The 24,501-nt window shown below is 37.6% G+C and overlaps 1 protein-coding gene across 1 annotated transcript in view; it reads left to right on the top strand.

The window, feature by feature from the left end:
• The window catches only part of mrva (minerva), a 146,099-nt gene extending 123,505 nt beyond the window's left edge, over positions 1 to 22,594 (top strand). The window contains exon 12 of the transcript XR_012966039.1: positions 22,216 to 22,594. The gene's annotated coding sequence lies outside the window, so the exon portion shown is untranslated. The remainder of the gene's footprint in view (positions 1 to 22,215) is intronic.
• Positions 22,595 to 24,501: the final 1,907 nt, after the last annotated feature.

Below are 24,501 nucleotides of genomic sequence, written 5' to 3' on the forward strand. Positions count from 1 at the left end.
ATTGAATCTATTTCCGGAGAGTTTAAGACCATGGAAAACAGATTCATGTGTTTTAGTCGATTTTCGTATGATTTATTTTTGATATTTGGAATCAGTTTTGTGGCTCGCCGTTGTACTCTTTCCAATCTGTCAATGTCTTTAATGAGATTCGGTGACCATACGGAAACAGCATATTCCAAATGTGGACGAACTAACGATTTATATAGCTTGTTAATGAGTGATGGACTTTTGAAATCAAAAGATCGCGCAATCAGTCCTAGAATCTTATTTGCTTTCTCAGAGGCTGAAATACACTGCTTGGATGATTTGAGGTCGTTACTGATAATTACGCCGAGATCTTTTTCACTATCCACTTTTGTTAACGAATTTTCAAATAACTTGTAATCGTACTTACTGTTATTTTTACCTATGTGCATTACCTTGCATTTACTTGTGTTAAATTTCATTAGCCACTTTTCAGACCATTGCTGTAATTTATCTAAATCTTCTTGAATATCTAATTGGTTTGAGTGATCATTTGCCACTCCGCACAGTTTTGTATCATCAGCAAATTTGGAAACAGTAGATTTTAGTCCATGGTCTATATCATTTATATATACTATGAATAGAAGTGGCCCAAGAACGGAACCCTGAGGAACTCCACTTGCAACACTTTTCCATCCAGAAGTTTTTCCATTTAAAACAACTCTCTGTTTTCGACCATTCAACCAATTACTAGTCCAACCTAATAGGCTACCACTTATTCCATGCAAAGCTAATTTAGTAAGTAGAGTTTTCCTCTATCATAGACAAAATTATGTGTGACTCTTGTCCGTAGGGGCGCCCCATATAGAGTCTAAAGTATCAACTGCATGCTACTTTGCCACAATAACAAGCAGCCAACACCCCAGACGGGTATATATATATATATATATATATATATATATATATATATATATATATACAAAAAGTTACAAAATGTGAAATACTAGGAGAGATGGTGGTGCAAGAGTGCTGCCGGACTTTTCATCTTCGTGGCGCGACGTGGGATGCCCCGAAAAGTTCCAAATGTCCGCACATATTTTGCTGTATGTTGATATTTGGCATATGGTTTTTGATCAAAACTGCCTCCAAACATTTTAATTTTCTTTTGTCGTTGGTCTTTGAAGACCAACGACAAAAGAAAATTAATATATATATATATATATATATATATATATATATATATATATATATGTATATATATATATATAATGTGTATATATATGTATATATATAATATACAGTATATATATGTATATAATTTTATATATATATAAATTTATATATATATATATATATATATATATATATATATATATATATATATATATATATATATATGTCACATGTCCATACCACTTCAGCTTTCTCTTCTTCACTGTGGTCAGGTCTTCATAGTGCTTCACATGCTGTGAGATCGTCTTGCAGAGACCCAGGCCCTTGCCCACGACCGTGAAAGATGGAGGTCACTACTGAATTGTTCATCGATGCAGTGCCCATACGACCCCGGGGGGGGGGGGATTCGTGATCGTGATCGTGTGATATATATATATATATATATATATATGTACATATATATATATATTTTATATATATATATATATATATATATATATATATATATATATTTGTATATAAATGGAGAAAAGTGGGAGGTGAGCCATAAATGGAGAAAAGTGGGAGGTGAGCCAGCTGTTGTTTGCGGATGACACTGCGCTTGTGGCAGGATCGGAGGAGGGATTGAGGAAGCTGGTGGCAGAGTTTGGGAGAGTATGTGATAGAAGAAAGCTAAATATAAATGTGGGTAAAAGTAAGGTGATGAGATGTACAAGGGGTGAAAGTGGCAGTAGACTGGAAGTGAACATTAAGGGAGAGCGACTGGAGGAAGTGGATAGTTTTAGATACTTGGGTGCAAGTGTAGCAGGAAAGGGTGGAGTGAAGGTGGAGGTAGAATGTAGATTGAGAGAAGCGAGTAAATGCCTTGGTGGATTAAAGAGTGTAATGAGGAATAGACATTTAGGAATGGATGCGAAGAGGAGACTGTATGAAGGAGTGATTGTGCCAACAGCACTGTATGGGGCAGAAACGTGGAACATAAGAGAGGAAGAGAGAAGGAGTTTGAATGTGTTTGAGATGAGGTGTCTGAGAAGTATGGTGGGGGTTACTAGGCTGGATAGAGTGAGAAATGAGGTGAGGAGGAGAACAGGGGTGAAAAAGGAGCTGGGAGATAGGGTTGATGAAAGAATATTAGGATGGTTTGGACACATGGAAAGAATGAGTGAAGAAAGACTAATAAAAGAGGTATGGAAGGCAGATGTGGAGGAAGTGAACATGAGGGGACGTCCTAGGATGAGGTGGATGGATGGGGTGAAGGGGGCTTTGGGGAAGAGGGGAATGTCTGTTGAGGAAGGAAGGGAGAGGACGGAAGACAGAGGTGAGTGGAGAATGGTTGTATATGGATGATGTTGTGATTGCATGAGGAGGAATGGGCGGGGGGTGGGTGGGGGGTGAGGTAGTATGTGTGAGCAAATTTTGACGCAGCCCGAAGGGATTTCTCCCCGTCCTCTCCTTATATGCAAGGGGGACGGAGAGGGGGGGTCGCCGATTAAATGAAGCGGCCTTGCTGTGGATGTGCTGTGTCTTGCGACACTGCTTCTGACCCAGGGCGGTGGGCAAGGTGCAGGGATGACCCGTCATCCAGGAGGTGCTCAGATGAGAGGGAGGGTGGGAGGGGTGTGGAGTGTATTTAGGGATGAAATGGGTGGGAGTATTATTATGCCTTTCCCTTTTTGGCTACCTCCCTTGAAAGGGGGAAAAAGCCTTGGTATATGTATATATATATATATATATATATATATATATATATATATATATATATGTATATACAATATATATAATATATAATATATATATATATAATATATATCATATATATATATATTATATATATATAATATATATAATATATATATGTATATATATATAATATATATATACATATATGCATGAGAAATCACATAAACTCGTGATTCTAAATATGCGGAAAAACCACCAAGGAAAAAGAAAAACTGATGACCAAGCGCTTTCGTCTATTCAGACATCCTCAGGGTACATAGAAAAGAAAAAGTACACAAGAATATATACAAAGAGTATGAGGTCAGGGAGGGAACCAGGAAAGGTTGTGAGGCTCTAATGTCAACCTGACCCGTTCGCGGCAGCGGACGTTTGGGCTACTACTTTTTTCACAATAAAATTGTCTAATTTATACATACCATGACTTAAATTTAAGTTATTGACAAATGTATCTTTGATCAGACTGGATTCTATTATATTTCTCGTCAAATATGACTTATCTTTAACAATTTCTTTAGCACCCTCCCAATTTATACAATGATTAAAATCCCTTAGGTGAATAAATAAAGCATTAGAAATTTGCCCACTCTTGACGCTATACTGATGTTGTTTTAACCTTTTAATTCTTTTCCAGTCTGACCAATATAGCATTTGTCGCAATTTTTACATGGAATTGAATATATACATCCTTCTTCCTTATATGGAGAGTTTTTAATTAAAAGACTTCTAACTGTATTGGAGTTCTTAAATGCCACTTGAATGTTGAAAGTCTTAAGAATATGAGGTAGTTTGACGAAATTCTCGTTGAAAGGCAGTACAAGTAGGTTCTTTACATTAAAAGTTTTACTAGCTTTTTCCTCGTAGAAAGATTTCTTTGCCGATTTATAAGAAATCTCCACGAGGTACTTAGGATATTTTAATTTTGAAGCTATGTTAGATATTCTTAAGAGTTCATCATCCAAAAACTCCGGACTGGATGATGAACTCTTAAGAATATTTGACATAGCTTCAAAATTAAAATATCCTAAGCACCTCGTGGAGATTTCTTATAAATCGGCAAAGAAATCTTTCTACGAGGAAAAAGCTAGTAAAACTTTTAATGTAAAGAACCTACTTGTACTGCCTTTCAACGAGAATTTCGTCAAACTACCTCATATTCTTAAGACTTTCAACATTCAAGTGGCATTTAAGAACTCCAATACAGTTAGAAGTCTTTTAATTAAAAACTCTCCATATAAGGAAGAAGGATGTATATATTCAATTCCATGTAAAAATTGCGACAAATGCTATATTGGTCAGACTGGAAAAGAATTAAAAGTAAGGTTAAAACAACATCAGTATAGCGTCAAGAGTGGGCAAATTTCTAATGCTTTATTTATTCACCTAAGGGATTTTAATCGTATAAATTGGAAGGGTGCTAAAGAAATTGTTAAAGAGGACACGGAAAAAAATTGAAAAAGGATAGTTATAGAAAAAACTTGAAAAGGAACAGTTTCCCACACAGAGCGATAAATACATGGAACAAATTAGACAACAAAACAGTATGTGCTAACACTATACAAGATTTTAAGATAAAACTTGATGCGGAGAAATACAAAGACGGGTCACCACGAGCATAGCTCCCCTCCCGTATATTACAACTAGGTACAACTAGGTAAATACACACACACACATACACTTTCGTCGGATGGACGGCGAAGATTGGAGTTCTGAAGAAAAAGTGAAATTTTCGTGGATATCAACGCAAAGGAAGTACCTTATTGTATTTACAGGGAAGGGGAAAGCTCGTGGTGTAGTGGGAAAGTGAGGAAAAAGGAGAAGGGGAGGGGTTAGTGAGGGAAATGGAAGGAAATGAGGAAGGGGAGGATCTTGGTCCAGGAGGCCAGGCGTCTTGTAAACAAGAGAAGGACCGATGATTTTGGTGAAGGGATTAACAAGAATGTAAATATTAGAAATATAGATTAGAGCAGCACAATGGAAGGTGAGGGTAATAATTTCCAGGGATTTAATGAGGGGGGGGGCAGATACCAACCTCCCCCGATTAGCAAGACTAGAGGAAAAACTTGAACAAATGACCGAACATTGGGAGAATAGGTTCGGTAACACAGCAAAGATTGCGCAGAGAGTTGAAAAATTGGAAGAATTAGAGAAGGTGAACAAAAACTTAACTAATGAAATAGAAGAATTAAAAAGACAGTTAAAAGAAGTAAAAGAGGAAAATGAAGAATTAAAGAGGAATAATAAAGACAACAAAGAGGCCATAGCAAAAGAAGCACAGGGTTGGAAAAAAAAATCCAAGAAAACAGTAAAGTTGCATTTACTGACATAATTTAATAACAAATGAAAGAACAAACTGAAGACTCGGTTATTAAAGTGATGAGACAGAAGGAGAATATAGTAAGAGACTTAGCAGACAAAAAGAAATGTATAATTATATTAGGAATGGAAGAGAAACATAACCTAAATAGAACCACAAGAATCAATGAGGAAAAAGAAAAAGTAAGCAGTTTACTAGAATTAGTTCAGGAAGAGGAACCTGAAATCATGAAACAAATTGAAGAGATGTATAGACTCGAAAAGTATAGTACAGATAAGACCAGACCAATTAAGATTAAATTCAGGTCACAAACGACAGCAGAGAATATCTTAGCAAAAACAGGGAAACTAGCAGACAGTGAACAATATAAAAAGGTATGGATAAAAAGAGAAATGAATAAAGAAGAAAGAGAGGAGGAAAAAATGAAAAGACATGAAGCTAAGGAAAAAAACGAGAACAGAACAAAGTCAAAAAAAGAGAAATTCTATTGGAGAGTAGTGAATATGAAAGTAAGGAAATACGACATACTAGAGAAAAACAAAAGGGAAACAGAGAATACAATGGAAGTGGCAGAAAACTAAGAGTGTCTTACACAAATATAGATGGATTAATAACAGGATTGAATGAGCTGAATGATTATCTAAAGGAAAAAGGACCGGACATAATGGGAATTGTAGAAACAAAATTAAAAGGTCCACTACCACCCAACAGTGTAGGACATGATGCATATAATTATTGGATTAGAAACAGAGAGACAAAACAAGGGGGTGGAGTTATGTTCCTGACTAAGAAAGATATAAACGTGAGGTGTGTCACATATGGAAAGAATACAGTAGAGATGATTATGATCAAAGTGGAAGGCAGAGATAAGAAGAGCAGAAAGTTTGTGATAGATTATGTGCCTCCAAAAACAGCCTCGTGAGAAGAGAGTGAACACAAAAGAATGATAGAAAACACAAGGATAACATTAAATAAGATAATGGAAGATGGAGGAAGAATAGTTATGATGGGCGACTTTAATTGCAAAGAAATCTGCTGGGAAGAGATGACAGATAAGGGTGGAGGCGGCTCATGGGGAAATGTTCTACTCGAGATGATTATTGACCATACAATGACGCAGTGGATACAGGAGAACACTAGGTATAGAAATGAGGAAGAACCATTGAGACTAGACCTAATAATCACATCTGAACCTAGAATAGTGGAAAAGATTGAATATAAAACACCAATAAGTAAAAATGACCACATATTGATTGAACTGGAACTAAATGAGGAAAAATACATGAAAAGAAATGAACAATATAGAAAAGGAAGAATGATGTATGAAAAAAACAAACTTTGATAAAATAAGAGAATTCTTTCAAAAAGAAAACTGGGAAGAAATATACAAAGAAAAAACAACAATGGAAGAGAAATGGAATAATTTGACAAAATTTTACAAAAAAGGAGTGGAAAAGTATGTCCCAAGACAAAAACAACAAAAAGAATATGTAAAGTGCTGGTACAACAAAATTTGTAGGGATTTAAAAGACAAAAGAGATAAAGCTTGGACCAAATGGAAGAAAGAGAAAAGACCTGCAAATGGAAAATATATACATGTCATAGAAATGAATATGTACAAGCATGCAGAGAGGAAAAGAGAAAAGATGAAAAAGATGTCATAGAAAAATGTAAAGATCAACCAAAATTATTTTACAGATTTGTAAACAACAAACTGAAAAGCAAACAAGATTTGGAGAAATTAAGACAAGGAGGAGTTGAATACACAGAGGAAATAGAAATGGCGGAAATTATGAACAAGCACAAGGGAGAACATACAACCTGAAGAGATTGAATGGAAAGAGAAAGTCCCCCCTATGAAAGAAATAGAAGTAACAAAGAATGAAATAATGAAGCACTTGAGTAATCTTGATGTCAGAAAATCGCATGGACCAGATGAAATACTAAACTAGATTCTGAAAGAATGCAGTAATGAACTGGCAGACAAAATACATAGCATAATAAACAGTTCCTTGAAAGAAGGAAAAGTTCCAGAAGATTGGAAAAAAGCAAATATAGTACCTATATATAAAGGGGGAAATAAAGAAGACCCTACAAACTATAGACCAGTCTCTCTAGCAAGTACAATAGCAAAAATTTGTGAAAGAATTGTCAAAAGTAGATGGGTAAAATATTTAGAAAAAAAAAAGTGCTAAATCCAAGACAATTTGGATTCAGACAAGGACGATCATGCGTCACCAATTTAATATGTTTCTATTCAAGGCTAATATATATAATACAAGAAAGGAATGGATGGGCTGATTGTGCATTTCTAGACCTAAAAAAAGCTTTTGACAAAGTACCACATAAGAAGTTGCTTAAGAAATTAGAAACCGAAGGAGGTAATACAGGGCAAACTGCTTAAATGGATGGAAGACTTTTTGCAAGAAAGAAAAATGAGAGTAGTGATAAGAGACAAACACTCAAATTGGGATGAAGTGATAAGTGGTGTTCCACAAGGAACAGTTCTGGCCCCAATAATGTTTGCTATATATATTAATGATATGGATGAAGAAATTGAAAGTTATATGAGCTTCTTTGCAGATGATGCAAAACTATTAAAAAAGTGAACACGGAAGAAGATTGTGAATCACTACAGAGTGATCTAAATAAAGTATGGGAATGGAGTAGGAAGTGGGAGATGGAGTTCAATACTAAAAAGTGTAGTATAATGGAATTTGGAAAAAGCAAAAACAGAATAACAGGATCATGTAAATTGGGAGAAGAAGGAATAAAAAAAAGTAGAAAATGAGAAGAACCTGGGAGTCATTGTTATGAATAACATGTCACCTGAGAAACAAATAAATAAGATTTTTGGTGAAACTTATAATTTAATAAGAACAATCAAAGTTGCATTTACATACCTGGATGAAGAAATGGTGAAGAAAATACTAATCACTCTGATAAGACCAAGAATGGAATATGCAGCAACGATGTGGTCACCAAGTACAAAAAAATGTATAATTTTTTTTTGAAAGAATACTAAGAGCAATTACAAAATTGGCACCAACACTCTCAAAACTATCATATGAAGAGAGACTAGCAAAACTTGAGCTACAGACACTAGAGCAAAGAAGAGAGAGAAGAGATTTGATAGCTATTTACAGAATCATGAAAGGCATAGAAATTATTGATAGAGAGGATCTAATGAAATGGGATGATAGAAATACAAGAGGACACGGAAAGAAAATCAAGAAAGACAGCTATAGAAGAGATCTGAAAAAGAACAGCTTTCCTCACAGAGTAATAGACAGTTGGAACAAGTTAGATGAGAAAGTAGTGTGTGCAAAAACAATACATGAATTTAAATATAGTTTAGATAAAATGAGAGATGAAGACGGGACCCCACGAGCATAGCTCCCCTTCCCGTAAAATACTAAGTAAATACAACTAGGTAAATACACACACACACACACACACACACACACACACACACACACACACACACACACACACACACACACACACACACACACACACACGACTCGGTGGCGCGGTTGGTAGAGTCCCAGACTATCAGTATGGGGGTACCGGCGGTACCTGGTTCGAATCCTGCCCAGGGCTGAATTTATTTCAGTATCGCTGCGTTTCGAGTAGTTACTCCAACTCTCGTGGGCTGGGAGTTGGGGGTGTGCGTGTAAGGTCATAGCATTACCCATAGATCGGTCATACGAGCTCTGAGGTCTCTTCCGGGAGGGAAATAGCTGTCGATCACGAGTCCAACACGTGATCCAAAGACCAAGGTAAATCTCACACACACACACACACACACACACACACACACACACACACACACACACACACACACACACACACACACACACACACGCACACGCACACACACACACTTCAACTAACGGACGGCTTAGAGGACGTTCTGAAGAAAAAGTGAAATTTCGTGGATCCCGAAGCAAAGGAAGTACCTATTGTATTTACAGGGTGGGGGGGAAATTGCTCTTGGTGTAGGGGATAGTGAGGAAAAAGGAGAAGGGGAGGGATTACTGAGGGAAATGGAAGGAAATGAGGAAGGAGAGGACTTGGCCCAGGCAGGCAGACGCTATGTAAACAAAAGAGGTCCCGACCAATTTAGTGACGACGAAATGTCTAACAAAAATGTAAAGATTTGAAACATAGATAAGAACAAATCAATGGAAGGTGAGGATAACAATTTCCAAGGATTTAAAGAGGGGGAGGCGGATACCAACCTCCCCCGACTAGCAAAACTGGAGGAAAGGCTTGAACAAATGACTGAACATTGGGAGGTTAGGTTCGGTAAAATGTCAAAACTTGCAGAAAAGTTTGAAAGATTGGAAGAACTAGAGAAGGCGAACAAAAACTTAACTGATGAAATAGAAGAACTAAAAAGACATTTAAGAGAAGTAAAAGAGGAGAATAAAGAATTAAAAAGGAACAATAAAGACAATAAAGAAACAATAGCAAAAGAGGCACAGGGGTGGAGAAAGATACAGGAAAATAGTAAAGTTGCATTTACTGATATAATTAAACAGCAAATGAAAGAACAAACTGAAGACTCAGTTATCAAAGTGATGAGACAGAAGGAGAATATTGTAAGAGACTTAGCAGACAAAAAGAAATGTATAATTATATTAGGAATGGAAGAGAAACATAACCCAGATAGAACCTCAAGAATCAAAGAGGAAAATGAAAAAGTAAGCAGTTTACTACAATTAGTTCAGGAAGATGAACCAGAAATAATGAAACAAATCGAAGAGAAGTTCAGACTCGGAAAGTATAGTACAGATAAGACCAGACCAATTAAGATTAAATTCAGGTCACAAACGACGGCAGAGAATATCTTAGCAAAAACAGGGAAACTAGCAACAAGTGAACAATATAAAAAGGTATGGATAAAAAGGGAAATGAATAAAGAAGAAAGAGAGGAGGAAAAAAAAAAAGACGAAGCTAAGGAAAAAAAAAAAACGAGAACAGAACAAAGTAAAAAAAAGAGAAATTCTATTGGAGAGTAGTGAATATGAAACTAAGGAAATTCGACACACAAGAGAAAAACAAAAGGGAAACAGAGAACACAATGGAAGTGGCAGAAAACTAAGATTGTCTTACACAAATATAGATGGATTAATAACAGGATTGAATGAGCTGAATGATTATCTGAAGGAAAAAGAACCAGACATAATGGGAATTGTAGAAACAAAATTAAAAGGTCCACTACCACCCAACAGTGTAGGACATGATGCATATATTTATTGGATTAGAAACAGAGAGACAAAGCAAGGGGGTGGAGTTATGTTCCTGACTAAGAAAGATATAAACGTGAGGTGTGTCACATATGGAAAGAATACAGTAGAGATGATTATGATCGAAGTGGAAGACAGAGATAAGAAGAGCAGAAAGTTTGTGATAAATTATGTGCCTCCGAAAACAGCCTCGTGGGAAGAGAGTGAACATAAAAGTATGTTAGAGGACACAAAGATAACATTAAATAAGATAATGGAAGATGGAGGAAGAATAGTTATGATGGGCGACTATAATTGCAAAGAAATCTGCTGGGAAGAAATGACAGTAAAGGGTGGGGACGGCTCATGGGGAAACACTCTACTTGAGATGATTACTGAAAATACAATGACACAGTGGATACAGGAGAACACTAGGTATAGAAATGAGGAAGAACCATCGAGACTAGACCTAATAATTACATCTGAACCTAGAATAGTGGAAAAGATTGAATATAAAACACCAATAAGTAAAAGTGACCTCATATTGATTGAACTGGAACTAAATGAAGAAAAATACATGAAAAGAAATGAACAATATAGAAAAGGAAGAATGATGTATGAAAAAACAAACTTTGATAAAATAAGAGAATTCTTTCAAAAAGAAAACTGGGAAGAAATATACAAAGAAGAAACAACAATGGAAAAGAAATGAAATATTTTGACAAAAAATTACAAAAAAGGAGTGGAAAAGTATGTCCCAAGACAAAAACAAGAAAAAGAATATGTAAAATGCTGGTACAATAGAAGTTGTAGGGAGTTAAAAGACAAAAGAGACAAAGCTTGAACCAGATGGAAAAAAGACAGAAGGACTGAAAAATGGAAAATATATACTTGTTATAGAAATGAATATGTACAAGCATGCAGAGAGGAAAAGAGAAAATATGAAAAAGATGTCATAGAAAAGTGTAAAGATCAACCAAAACTATTTTACAGATTTATAAACAACAAATTGAAAAACAAACAAGATTTGGAGAAATTAAGACAAGGAGGAGTTGAATACACAGAGGAAATAGAAATGGCGGAAATTATGAACAAACATTTTAAATCAGTGTTTACAAGAGAGAACATACAAACTGAAGAGATTGAATGGAAAGAGAAAGTCCCTCCCATGAAAGAAATAGAAGTAACAAAGAACGAAATATTGAAACACTTGAGTAATCTTGATGTCAGAAAATCGCATGGACCAGATGAAATAGCAAACTGGATTTTCAAAGAATGCAGGAATGAACTGGCAGACAAAATACATAGCATAATAAACAGTTCCTTGAAAGAAGGAAAAGTTCCAGAAGATTTGAAAAAAGCAAATATATAAAGGAGGAAATAAAGAAGACCCTAACAACTATAGACCAGTCTCCCTAACAAGTACAATAGCAAAAATTTGTGAAAGAATTGTCAAAAGTAGATGGGTAAAATATTTAGAAAAAAAAAAAAAAAAACGTGTTAAATCCAAGGGAATTTGGATTCAGACAAGGACGATCATGCGTCACCAATTTAATATGTTTCTATTCAAGGCTAATAGATATAATACAAGAAAGGAATGGATGGGCTGATTGTGCATTTCTAGACCTAAAAAAAGCTTTTGACAAAGTACCACATAAGAAGTTGCTTAAGAAATTAGAAACTAAAGGAGGAATACAGGGCAAACTGCTTAATTGGATGGAAGACTTTTTGCAAGAAAGGAAAATGAGAGTAGTGATAAGAGACAAACACTCAAAATGGGATGAAGTAATAAGTGGTGTTCCGCAAGGAACAGTTCTGGCCCCAATAATGTTTGCTATATATATTAATGATATGGATAAAGAAATTGAAAGTTATATGAGCTTCTTTGCGGATGATGCAAAACTACTGAAAAGAGTGAACACGGAAGAAGATTGTGAATCACTACAGAGTGATCTAAATAAAGTATGGGAATGGAGTAGGAAATGGGAGATGGAGTTCAATACAAAAAAGTGTGGTATAATGGAATTTGGAAAAAGCAAAAACAGGATAACAGGATCATATAAATTGGGAGAAGAAGGAATAAAACAAGTAGAAAATGAGAAGGACCTGGGAGTCATTGTTATGAATAATATGTCACCTGAGAAACATATAAATAAGATTTTTGGAGAAACTTATAATTTAATAAAAACAATCAAAGTTGCATTTACATACCTGGATGAAGAAATGGTGAAGAAAATTCTAATCACCCTGATAAGACCAAGATTGGAATATGCAGCAACGATGTGGTCACCAAGTACAAAAAAATGTATAAAAAAAACTTGAAAGAATACAAAGAGCAATTACAAAATTGGCACCAACACTCTTAAAACTATCATATGAAGAGAGACTGGCAAAACTTGAACTACAGACACTAGAGCAAAGAAGATAGAGAGGAGATTTGATAGCTATTTACAGAATCATGAAAGGCATAGAAATTACTGATAGAGAGAATCTGATAAAATGGGATGATAGAAATACAAGAGGACACGGAAAAAAAAAGACAGCTATAGAAGAGATCTGAAAAAGAACAGCTTTCCTCACAGAGTAATAGACAGTTGGAACAAGTTAGATGAGAAAGTGGTGTGTGCAAAAACAATACATGAATTTAAAAATAGTTTAGATAAAATGAGATATGAAGACGGGACTCCACGAGCATAGCTCCCCTTCCCGTAAAATACAACTAGGTAAATACAACTAGGTAAATACACACACACACACACACACACACACACACACACACACACACACACACACACACACACACACACACACACACACACACACACACACACACATACACGTCGGTCGGAGTGGCAGCGAAGTTCGGGCTCCGGAGTTATCCAAGAATTTCGAGGATCACAACAAGGAAGTACCCGTGTTGTATTATAGGGAAGGGGAAAGCTCGTGGTGTAGTGGAAAGGTGAAAAAAGGGGGGGGGAGGGATTACTGAGGAAAATGGAAGGAAATGAGGAAGGGGACGTATGGGCCCAGGATCTTAGGAAAGGCGTAAACAAATGGGGAGCGGAATATACAGACGAACAACAAGGACGCAGCGGTGTGAAGAGCAGAAATATAGATAATAGTTCAATGGAAAGAGATGATAACTGTTTTTATGGATTTAAAGAGGGAGGGGGGAACAACCTCCCTCGACTAGTAAATCTAGAGGAGAGAAAAAAAAAAAAAAAAAAAAAGAAAGAAATGAACAAAGAATGGAAGATTAGTTTTGACCAATTAACTCCAGTTGCAGAGAGCGTTGATAAACTGGAAGAACTAAGAAAAGAGAATCAAAATCTAACTAGAGAAATAGAAGAATTAAAAAGACAGTTAAGAGAAGTAAAGGAAGAGAATGAGGAATTAAAGAGGAATAATAAAGAAAATAAAGAGTCCATAACAAAAGAAGTAAGTGGTTGGAAAAATGTTCAGGAGAATAACAAAATTGAATTTAGAGATATAGTGAAACAACAGATGAAGGAAAAAAACTGAAGGCACAGTTATCAAAGTGATGAGAGAGAAGGAAAATATAGTAAGAGACTTAAGAGATAAAAAGAAATGTATAATTATATTAGGGATGGAAGAGAAGTATAATCTAAATAGGATTACATGAATAAAGGAGGAAAAGGAAAAAATAAATAGTATATTAGAAGTAGTTCAAGAAGATGAACCAGAAATAGGGAAACAAATAGAAGAAAGGTATAGGCACGGGAAATACAATACTGATAAGACCAGACCAATTAAGGTTAAATTCAGGTCACAAACAACAGCAGAGAATATCTTAGCAAAAACAGTGAAACTAGCAGACAGTGAGCAATTTAAACAGGTATGGATAAAAAGAGAAATGAATAAAGAGGAAAGAGAGGATGAGAAAGCAAAAAGACTGGAAGCTAAGGAAAAAACATGAAAAGAACAGAGACAGAAAAAGAGAAATTCTATTGGAGAGTAGTGAATATGAAAGTGAGGAAATGGTTCATAGAAAAGAAAAACAGAAGGGAAACAGAAAACACGATGGAAGTAGCAGAAGATTAAAAGTATCTTACAGAAATATAGATGGATTAATAACAGGATTGAATGAGCTGAATGATTATATGAAGGAAAAAGAACCGGACATAATGGGAATTGTAGAGACAAAATTGAAAGGTCCACTACCACCCAACAGTGTAGGACATGGTGCATATAATTATATTATTGGACTAGAAACAGAGGTAAAACAAGAGGGTGGAGTTATGTTCCTGACTAAGAAGGATATAGATGTGAGGAATGTCACATATGGAAAGAATAGAGTGGAGATGATTATGATGGAAGTGGAGGACAAGGATGGGAAGAGCAGGAAGTTTGTAGTAAATTGTGTGCCTCCTACTTTGGTAGCATCGTCTTATTTAGTATAAAGGTGGCGTCACACTAGGCATTTCTCGCTAGCATGCTACTTGGTTTTGCTACTCACTTTGATTTTTGGTATACAAAGTGAGTAGTATGCTACTGACTCTTGCTGCTGGGAAAAGTGGGGACCTTGATGGGAAGAACCAACGACAAAGTAGTTTGCCACTTGGGTGCTCAAATGAACCACCATTCGTGGGATATATATATATATATAGAGAGAGAGAGAGAGAGAGAGAATATAAATAGAACTGAGCATGCATATTATTGTTTATACGTGTTTTTTTAATTCTCTATTCATAATTGTCACTGCAATTATTAAAGCATAAAAATTAATACGAAATCGGTGTTTATTTTGTTTCTATTTGACTTCCGCAGTAATAGACTCATTGGTAAACAGCAGGGGAATACTTGGCGGGTAGCTTTGTTATTATTTTCGTTAGTCACTAGCCAAAAAAACTCATCAGCAAAACATTTTATGTGTGAGGAATACACAAGAGTTTGCTAGTGAAGCAAGTGCCAAAGCGAGTAGCATGCTATAGAAAAATGCCTAGTGTGTCATAACCTTTAGGAGTTGAAATGCATAACATGTAGAGGTAAGAGATTCGCGTCAGGGGTCGCGTGGCTGCGGGCCTGTGGCTGGAGTCGTCACCTTTGCTGTGCTCAAACTTCTGTGACAAAGTCGTGCAAAGTACTGTTGGGACCTACCCGATAATTGGCACATAAAATAGTCGAAGGGAATTAAAAATATGTGTCCTCTTTCAAAAAGTAATTGAAACGCTTGTGCTCTCACAGTCAGACTCGGGAAGGTGATAGGGTGAGGAAGGAAGGGGTGTATGGCATCTCCGAAAGGGTTTGTGGTGTGTTCAGGGGTGGTGTGTCGGGGGGGGGGGGGGTGGCTCTCATGGGTTGAACAGTGAATTGATCTACAACAAGGCGGAATGGGATGCTGAAACACTGCTGGGATTTTCTTACCATTAAGTCACTCAATTACAAGTGGTTGCTGAGTGGCAGGTGGCTAATTTCATCCACACTCCCTATCACTCGATAGTTAGGAGAGTTGTGGACAAGGAGTGAAGAATATTATAGTCATAGTTCTTAACGTTTTTCAGATTTTCTCGTATGTTTTCTCGTCGATCTATTCTAGACAATTCTACAAACTCGATGGGATTTTTTTTTAAATGATCGTATAAATCTAAGTGATATGAGAACTTTAGTAGGATATAATTGGTTTAGTCTACCTCGTGTACACAACCTCACTTTAGTATGATATCGAATGTAGTTCATTAGGTCGAAGAACTTTGCTCTAGCAGCGTTTTCTAACTTTCGCGTGGAAGTAAGATGACACAGATTTTTGGTGAGTTTACAGTTGAGAACGAGATTTGAGATTGTATAGACAACACGTCAGTTACGTCTCGTTTATTGAGTCACACCCAGCAGCTTTAGGTGCAGAAACTCTGAAAATTGAGTATTAGCATATCACTTGAGAAATTTTATGCTTTGTATTATCATATATAATGGCGTATATATTGATTTTACTATTTATACTGTTTCGCAGCTCAACAAATTACAAGTTTACCATGATTTTATAAGCAAGTTTTGAGTTTCAGTTCTCAAGAGTTTCAAGAATTAGAACACATGTGATGCATAAGGGTAAATTCTAGAAACATTAGAGCTTAAAATCTAGAGAACTATTGAACTACGTCGAAGATTAAGTTTCGTTAATCACGTGTACCCTCAATCGATCTGTTTCCACCACAGGGGTAACCATCCGCATTTACGCCAGTCATCCCAAGTCTCATTCTAACACAGGGGTTCTCATTAGGGGTGAAATTCACCCCAGGGGGAATTTTGGGTTTTCTGGGGTTGAATTGTGACCAAAGTAAGTTTACGGGGTGAGGAAAGCAGTTATAGGTTTTGGCCTGTCTGGCCACCTGACCTACATTATAAGCATAATCCAAGTAAATTTGTAAATGTATATAATACTAATTTGGAAAAAATAAAAAGGATTTTTAGTAATATTTGCATATTATTTAGAATGCACCTTTTGACACAGTCTTGGAAGAATTCGTCTGCAGCTGATATTTTGGTAGGTCTTTTTATCACATTGCATTATTTTATCAAAAAGTGACTAAGCCATACATATAGCAAATGTTCACCACCTCTTTGAAAAACTTTTCAGTTGACCTTTAAAGGTCAACTGAAAAGGTTTTGGATTTCTTTATTTTTTGTTATTTTGTGTATGAAAACATAACTCAGAAGAAGTTAGAACAATAAAATTCACGTTTCTAGCACTTTATAGTCTTGATTTTATCCAAATAGCATGATCTTGAAAATGCCTGATAGCAGACGAACTTTTCAATGTCATAGTTACATTTTCCATCGCTAGGTCAACTGATGACGTAACGACTGCTGTTTACATTCTTCAACATGGCCAGCACGCAATACGAAAGTGACTTCACATTAAGTGAAGAAGACATTCTGACAAATGGTGAAAGGGGTGCATTGGCCAAGCAAGGCTGAGAACCAACACGGCCAACATTAGGATGGTCAGTCACAAGACTTTCATAGCTCCTTGTAATAATGGGTAAACACTGCATTGAGGAACAGGACACTGGTGATACCCGAGCACTGTAAAGCGCCCCGTACACACACAGCGCCTGTCCAAACCTCATGGTTTAGGCAAACCTGAGCATGTATGGAACGATGAGGCGGCCTGTACAGTCTGCCGGAGAGGCTCCCTCACGAACCTGTAACTGACAGGCTGGATCTGTCCGGCCAAAGTCCGGGTCAGGCCTATTTGATCGTGTATGGGCACATGAGGCGGCCTTGAGGCCACATCTCAGTACAACGATTGTCAGTTTACCGTGAACATGTCTTTCGCACTAAGCACCAGCTGCACCACTGAAGAAGAGCGGCGACTTTGGAGCGAATTCATTGAGATATACAGGAAAAACCTGTGCCTTTGGAACATTAGATCTAAAGAGTATTCAGGTTATGTTACGTAAAGTTATAACAGTTATGCATTTTGTCGCATTAGAAGGTGATTGATGTCGAGACATGACCCTGCATTACCAAAATACATACATACATACATACACACACACACACACACACACACATATATATATATATATATATATATATACATATATATATATATATGTATATATATATATATATATATTTACAAAAGAAAATTATAGTCATATTACATTAATACTACCCTAGGGAATATGTAGAGATATACATATTCCGTGAGAGACCATCAACAGCGAGCTCTGTACAGACATAATCTGCCATGAAAAAAAAAAAAAAAGAGAAACGGAGACCTTTGACCAGTTTGGCTGAACATCTTCTCATGTTCATCGGAGAACGCATGACATCTTCCCAGTCAAAGGACGAGTTTGGCATTGTTGGAAAGAATGTTGCTGCAAAACTTAGAAAAATGACAGCAGATATACAACTGCTAGCGGAAAAGCTCAAAACTGATGTAACATTTCTCGGTCTCAGTGGCAATTTAACAACAAACATAATTAAATGACTCTTCTACACCTTCACGTTCTTATCAGCTTAGCCATGTTTCACCAGAAACTCCTCTCCAATTGTCTGTCCATGATGAGCAACCTTAGCAGCAGACAGCAATAACATACTTTTAAATACATACATACATACATATACCAAGGCTTTTTCCCCCTTACTAGGGAGGTAGCCACAAAAGGAAAGGCATAAAAACACTCCCACCCATTTCATCCCTAAATACACTCCACACCCCTCCCACCCTTCCTCTCATCTGAGCACCTCCTGGATGACGGGTCATCCCTGAACCCTGCCCACCGCCCTGGGTCAGAAGCAGTGTCGCAAGACACAGTACATCCACAGCAAGGCCGCTTCATTTAATCGGCGACCCCCCCTCTCCGTCCCCCTTTGCATATAAGGAGAGGACGGGGAGAAATCCCTTCGGGCTGCGTCAAAATTTACTCACACATACTACCCCACCCCCCACCCCCCCGCCTATTCCTCCTCATGCAGTCACAACATCATCCATATACAACCATTCTCCACTCACCTCTGTCTTCCGTCCTCTCCCTTCCTTCCTCAACAGACATTCCCCTCTTCCCCAAAGCCCCCTTCACCCCATCCATCCACCTCATCCTAGGACGTCCCCTCATGTTCACTCCCTCCACATCTGCCTTCCATACCTCTTTTACTAGTCTTTCTTCACTCATTCTTTCCATGTGTCCAAACCATCCTAATATTCTTTCATCAACCCTCTCTCCCAAATCCTTTTTCACCCCTGTTCTCCTCCTCACCTCCTCATTTCTCACTCTATCTAGCCTAGTAACCCCCACCATACTTCTCAGACACCTCATCTCAAACACATTCAAACTCCTTCTCTCTTCTTCTCTTATGTTCCACGTTTCTGCCCCATACAGTGCTGTTGGCACAATCACTCCTTCATACAGTCTCCTCTTCGCATCCATTCCCAAATGTCTATTTCTCATTACACTCTTTAAACCACCAAGGCATTTACTCGCTTCTCTCAATCTACATTCTACCTCCACCTTCACTCCACCTTTTCCTGCTACACTTGCACCCAAGTATCTAAAACTATCCACTTCCTCCAGTCGCTCTCCCTTAATGTTCACTTCCAGTCTACTGCCACTTTCACCCCTTGTACATCTCATCACCTTACTTTTACCCACATTTATCTTTAGCTTTCTTCTATCACATACTCTCCCAAACTCTGCCACCAGCTTCCTCAATCCCTCCTCTGACCCTGCCACAAGCGCAGTGTCGTCCGCAAACAACAGCTGGCTCACCTCCCACTTTTCCCCATTTTCTTTAACCATCTCCAATCCCTGACTCACTACCCTAGCATTCACCTCTCGCACCACCCCATCCATGTATAAGTTGAACAGCCAGGGCGACATAACGCATCCTTGACGAAGTCCCACCTTTACTTCAAACCACTCACTCTCTCCATTTCCAATCCTAACACATGCTCTACTACTCACATAAAAACTCTTGACAGCTCCCAAAAGCTTTCCTCCTATCCCATAAATCTGCATAACCTCCCACAGTGCCTTTCTGTCTACCCTATCATAAGCCTTTTCCAGATCCATAAAAGCCCAAAAAACATCCTTCCCCTTTCCTATAGCTTTCTCACATATCTGTCTTACCACAAAGATCTGATCTACACAACCTCTACCCGTCCTAAATCCACACTGTTCCTCACCAATTACTCCTTCTGTTCCTCTCCTAATCCTCTCAATTAAGATTCTCCCATAAGCCTTCCCTACTACACTCAACAGGCTAATCCCTCTGAAATTACTACATTCACACTTGTCCCCTTTTCCCTTGTAAAGAGGAACTATACAGGCACTACTCCAGTCCTCCGGTACTTTACCCTCTCTCCAGCAAACATTGAATAATCTCACCAACCAGTCCACCATCACTGAACCTCCCTTTTTCAGACATTCTGCATGACATCCATCCAGACCAGGTGCCTTACCTGCTTTCATCATCTTTACAACTGCCTTCACCTCATCCTTCCTTATTTCTCCTCCGTTCTCCTCACTCATCACTCTCATTTTCTTCGTATTTCCCACTGCAGCTATCTTTCCTTCCCTATCCTCCTTCACATTTAGCAACTCCCTAAAATATTCTGCCCATCTTCCCCTCACTGCCATCTCTTCCATTATCAACTCTCCATCTGTACCTTTTACCTTTTCTTCCCTACTTGATTCGCCTCCTCTTCCTCTCTTAATTTCTTTCCAAAACATCTTTTTATTACTTTCAAAATTTTCTGTCATACTCCTACCCCATTTCACATCTGCTCTCCTCTTAGCCTCCTTTACCTTTTGCTTTACTTCTCTTTTCTTTTCTTTGTACGTCTCATATGACTCCCCTGTCCTCTTTTGTAACCAATCTGTGAATGCTCGCTTCTTCTCTTCTACAACCTTCTTTGTTTCCTCATCCCACCATTCACTACCCTTTCTTCTATTTCCCCCTGTCCTTCTTGTTCCACACACCATCCTTGCACACTTTAAGACTCCCTCCTTGAACCATCCCCATTCCTCCTCCACACCCATCTCTGCTCTATCCTTTACTCCCTCCCACTCCTCCTTCAGCTTCTTTTCGTACTCCTTCTCCTTTTCCTTTTCATTCAAGGAGTTCACTCTAAGAACCTCCCTACCTTTTGTCCCTTTCCTCCTTCTCCATCTATCCTCCACTCTCAACTTAATATATTTCATGTTGTTTTACACAGTAGGATAACTGTATTTTCTTTTTCTTATCACGTCGTTCCAATAAAGGGAAGACAGTATTTGATTGTTTTTAATGTCCTCAGCAATTATTACCTTTTCTATTAACTAATGTAATGTATTGTGCTCACCTTCGTGCTTGCACGCCTTCCTTATTGCATAATATGTCTTTGGTATTATGCGTCCCGGGGCTTTCGGAGAAAACTTCAGATCTTCATATGCTCGACCTGTTACCAGGAGGTGGGGGTGTATACGTCATCCTCTCATGATGTGATATGGCCTTGGGCATGCATGTGACTTGCCAATTAATAAAAGGACTTACTAGGGAGAGCAGCGTCAATTAAGTTTGTTCGTCCATCCTGAAATAATTGAACTAATCTTCTGGCTGTAGTCTCAGCTCCTCCAATAACTTTATATGTGACAGTTCATGTTTTCAGCAGCCATTCCTTGGTCCATACGTTCCTCTTTCTCCTCTTCTTAGTCTTCTGTAATAATTTGCGGGTCACTGCAACAGCTGCAGTCGCAAATAGGTCTCACTCTTTCGTATCCATGGGAGAGGCCATGATCTTCACTCCGCGGTGTTTCACTAGAACTGAGGCAGGACTGAATAGTATGTGGGTGACACCAGCCGGCCTATCCGGCGTCCGGACGCCTGAGCGTGTATGAGGCCCTTAAAGGGCAACCGGGAAGGTTTTTTATTTATTTAATTATTTGCTATTTCATGTATGAAAATATAACTTAGAAGTTAGAACACTAAAATGCATGTTTCTAGCATTTTATAGTCTTGATTTTATCCAAATAGTATGATTTTAAAAGTGCCTGATAGCAGACGAACTTTTCAATGTCATAGTTACATTTTCCACCGCTAGGACATACTGATGACGTAACAGCTGTTGTTTACATTCTTCAACATGGCCATTACGCAATACGAAAGTGACTTCACATTGAGTGAAGAAGATTTATTGGATTTGTATGCCCTTTCGTGTTCCAATGTGAGTACGGTACAAGGATACATGTAACAAAATATATATACAATAGACTATGTAAAAATACATATTTTCATGAATTTACAGCAAAATAAATAATCATAAATTGATACTTTTATTTCTTTCAGGCGGTACAGGTATCTTTTACATCGTAATTTAGTGGAGCAGTGTTGGTAATCGCCTGCCCCTTCCAAAGTGTGCCAGAGACCGAATTAGGAAAAAATGGCCTGCGCCAGATGGACATTACACAAAATTTAAATATCCTTCAGCAATAACTTTAGTTCAGATTCTTGGAATTATATTCGGATTACTATTTGTCCTTGGTATATGAAAAGAGTTCACTGTGTTGGACGATTAAACTTGGACCATTGTTTCTGGATGATGTCAGACTTCTCTTGTCTTTCATACTTGGAACAGACTGGTTCAGGAACTTTTATAGCGGACTGAAGTTTGGCATCTCTTGCAAGTTTGTATGATGGATATTCAGAACGTAACCTCAGTAATTCACCAAGTAAAATATGTACATATTCTGTAAATACAAAATAAAGATTTATGTTTTGTACATTTTATTGTTTAGTTTGTCATATTATCAGAACAATGCCAAATGTTTGGGCAAGTATTAATTTTGAATTTATCACATTGCTCCAGTAGGAAGTCCTATGCAGTTTCACAGTTTGGATGCAATATGTAGAACAATAATACTTCATACACCCACCATATGTTAGATCAACATTCTTCTTCGCCACTCCAACACCTGCTTTGGCTTTGGGATAAGATATAGCCCCTTGCGCCTCTTCATTTTCCCATTTTTCTGATTTCTAAATGAATTTTCGTTGAAATGAAGGGCAGTAAGTAGTAGTCTGAAAGTGGAAAATTAATCATGATAATTTTTAAATCACCATGCATGCATTTTACTACTCTCAATATAAATTCAGCCCCCTTGTGCCTGAATTATCATAGTGGAATTACATCAAGATATGTTTGAAGTTACCTATGTACTTGCCCTCCTTTCATTACTTTATAATGAAAAAAAAAAAAAAAAAAAAAGTGCTGGGACTTGGGAGGAAAGAAGCACACAACTTTGTGATATGATTCCGGTGCTGATGTTTGTTGACAAGGCGAGAGTTGACATATCCCTGAGAAGTGTTTTCTGCGTTACTATGAGCTCAAGCTCTTTGTGTGCTTTTGAACCTGAAAGCAAGATGATAAGCAGGCTGTTGTGTGCTGCACGATTGCTAAGCAGATGTACATCTATAAAGGAAGTGTAAAGCTGAAAACATGGTGCAGTGTTGGTAGTAGCTACTATTCTCCGTCAACCAGTTCTACGTGTCAGTTCCTTTTGAAACGCTTTACTACTCTTTGTATTATAATTTACAAGAAACACCAGGTTCACACTGTCAAAGACTGTTAAATTTTATTACATTGTACAGGAGCGAAAATTTGATCAAATCTTTGACAGTGTAAACTGGGCTTATTACCTTCTTTCAGCCATTCTCTGTCGTCAACTGGCTCGTGCAGGCCTGTTGGATATATTTCACCATGGCCTTTGTGCTTGTTGAAAAGGCCAGGGTTCCGAGTGTACTGTTTTTTCCCCCCGAAATGTTTCAAAAAGAGTTTCGCTTCTAATCCAGGCTTTCATGACTCGTGCCGCCTGCACCGAATGATCCAGTCCTTTTCGCAAACAGGATCTTTCGGAAAAGAATGAACATGAAATCCATCCGCAGCAGAAAGTTTCGTCGAATCGGTGTTGTAATTTGGGGCGACACAATAAACCCATTTTGAAATAAATACTAGATGAAACCTTGATAACACACTAAGTATGACAGATCACTGATCAAGTTGATAGTGTAGCATGACATTTTATAGTGCACGCATATGGCATGCATCAGAATGTAAACAGCAAGATTGACATCACAGAGTCTTACGAGAACAGCCGAAGATAGGCGTAGGAAAAATTCGTCTGCTACTGATATTTTGATAGGTCTTTTTATCACATTGCATTATTTGACCAAAAAGTGACTAAGCCATACATCTAGAAAATATTCACCACCTCTTCGAAAAACTTTTCAGTTGACCTTTAAAGGTCAATTGAAAAGGTTTTGGATTTCTTTATGTTTTGTTATTTCATGTATGAAAACATAACTCAGAAGTTAGAACACTAAAATTCACGTTTCTAGCGCTTTCTAGTCTTGATTTTATCCAAACAGCATGATCTTAAAAGTGCCTGATAGCAGACGAACTTTTCAATGTCGTAGTTACATTTTCCACCGCTAGGCCAACTGATGACGCAACGACTGCTGTTTACATTCTTTAACATGGCCAGCACGCAATACAAAAGTGACTTCACATTAAGTGAAGAAGATTTATTGGATTTGGATGTCCTTTCGTGTTCCAATGTGGACCAAATCAAGCCT

This window comes from Oratosquilla oratoria, chromosome 44 (assembly GCF_046742065.1).
Source record: "Oratosquilla oratoria isolate Oo_2021 chromosome 44, ASM4674206v1, whole genome shotgun sequence".
In the NCBI taxonomy this organism is placed as follows: domain Eukaryota; kingdom Metazoa; phylum Arthropoda; class Malacostraca; order Stomatopoda; family Squillidae; genus Oratosquilla; species Oratosquilla oratoria.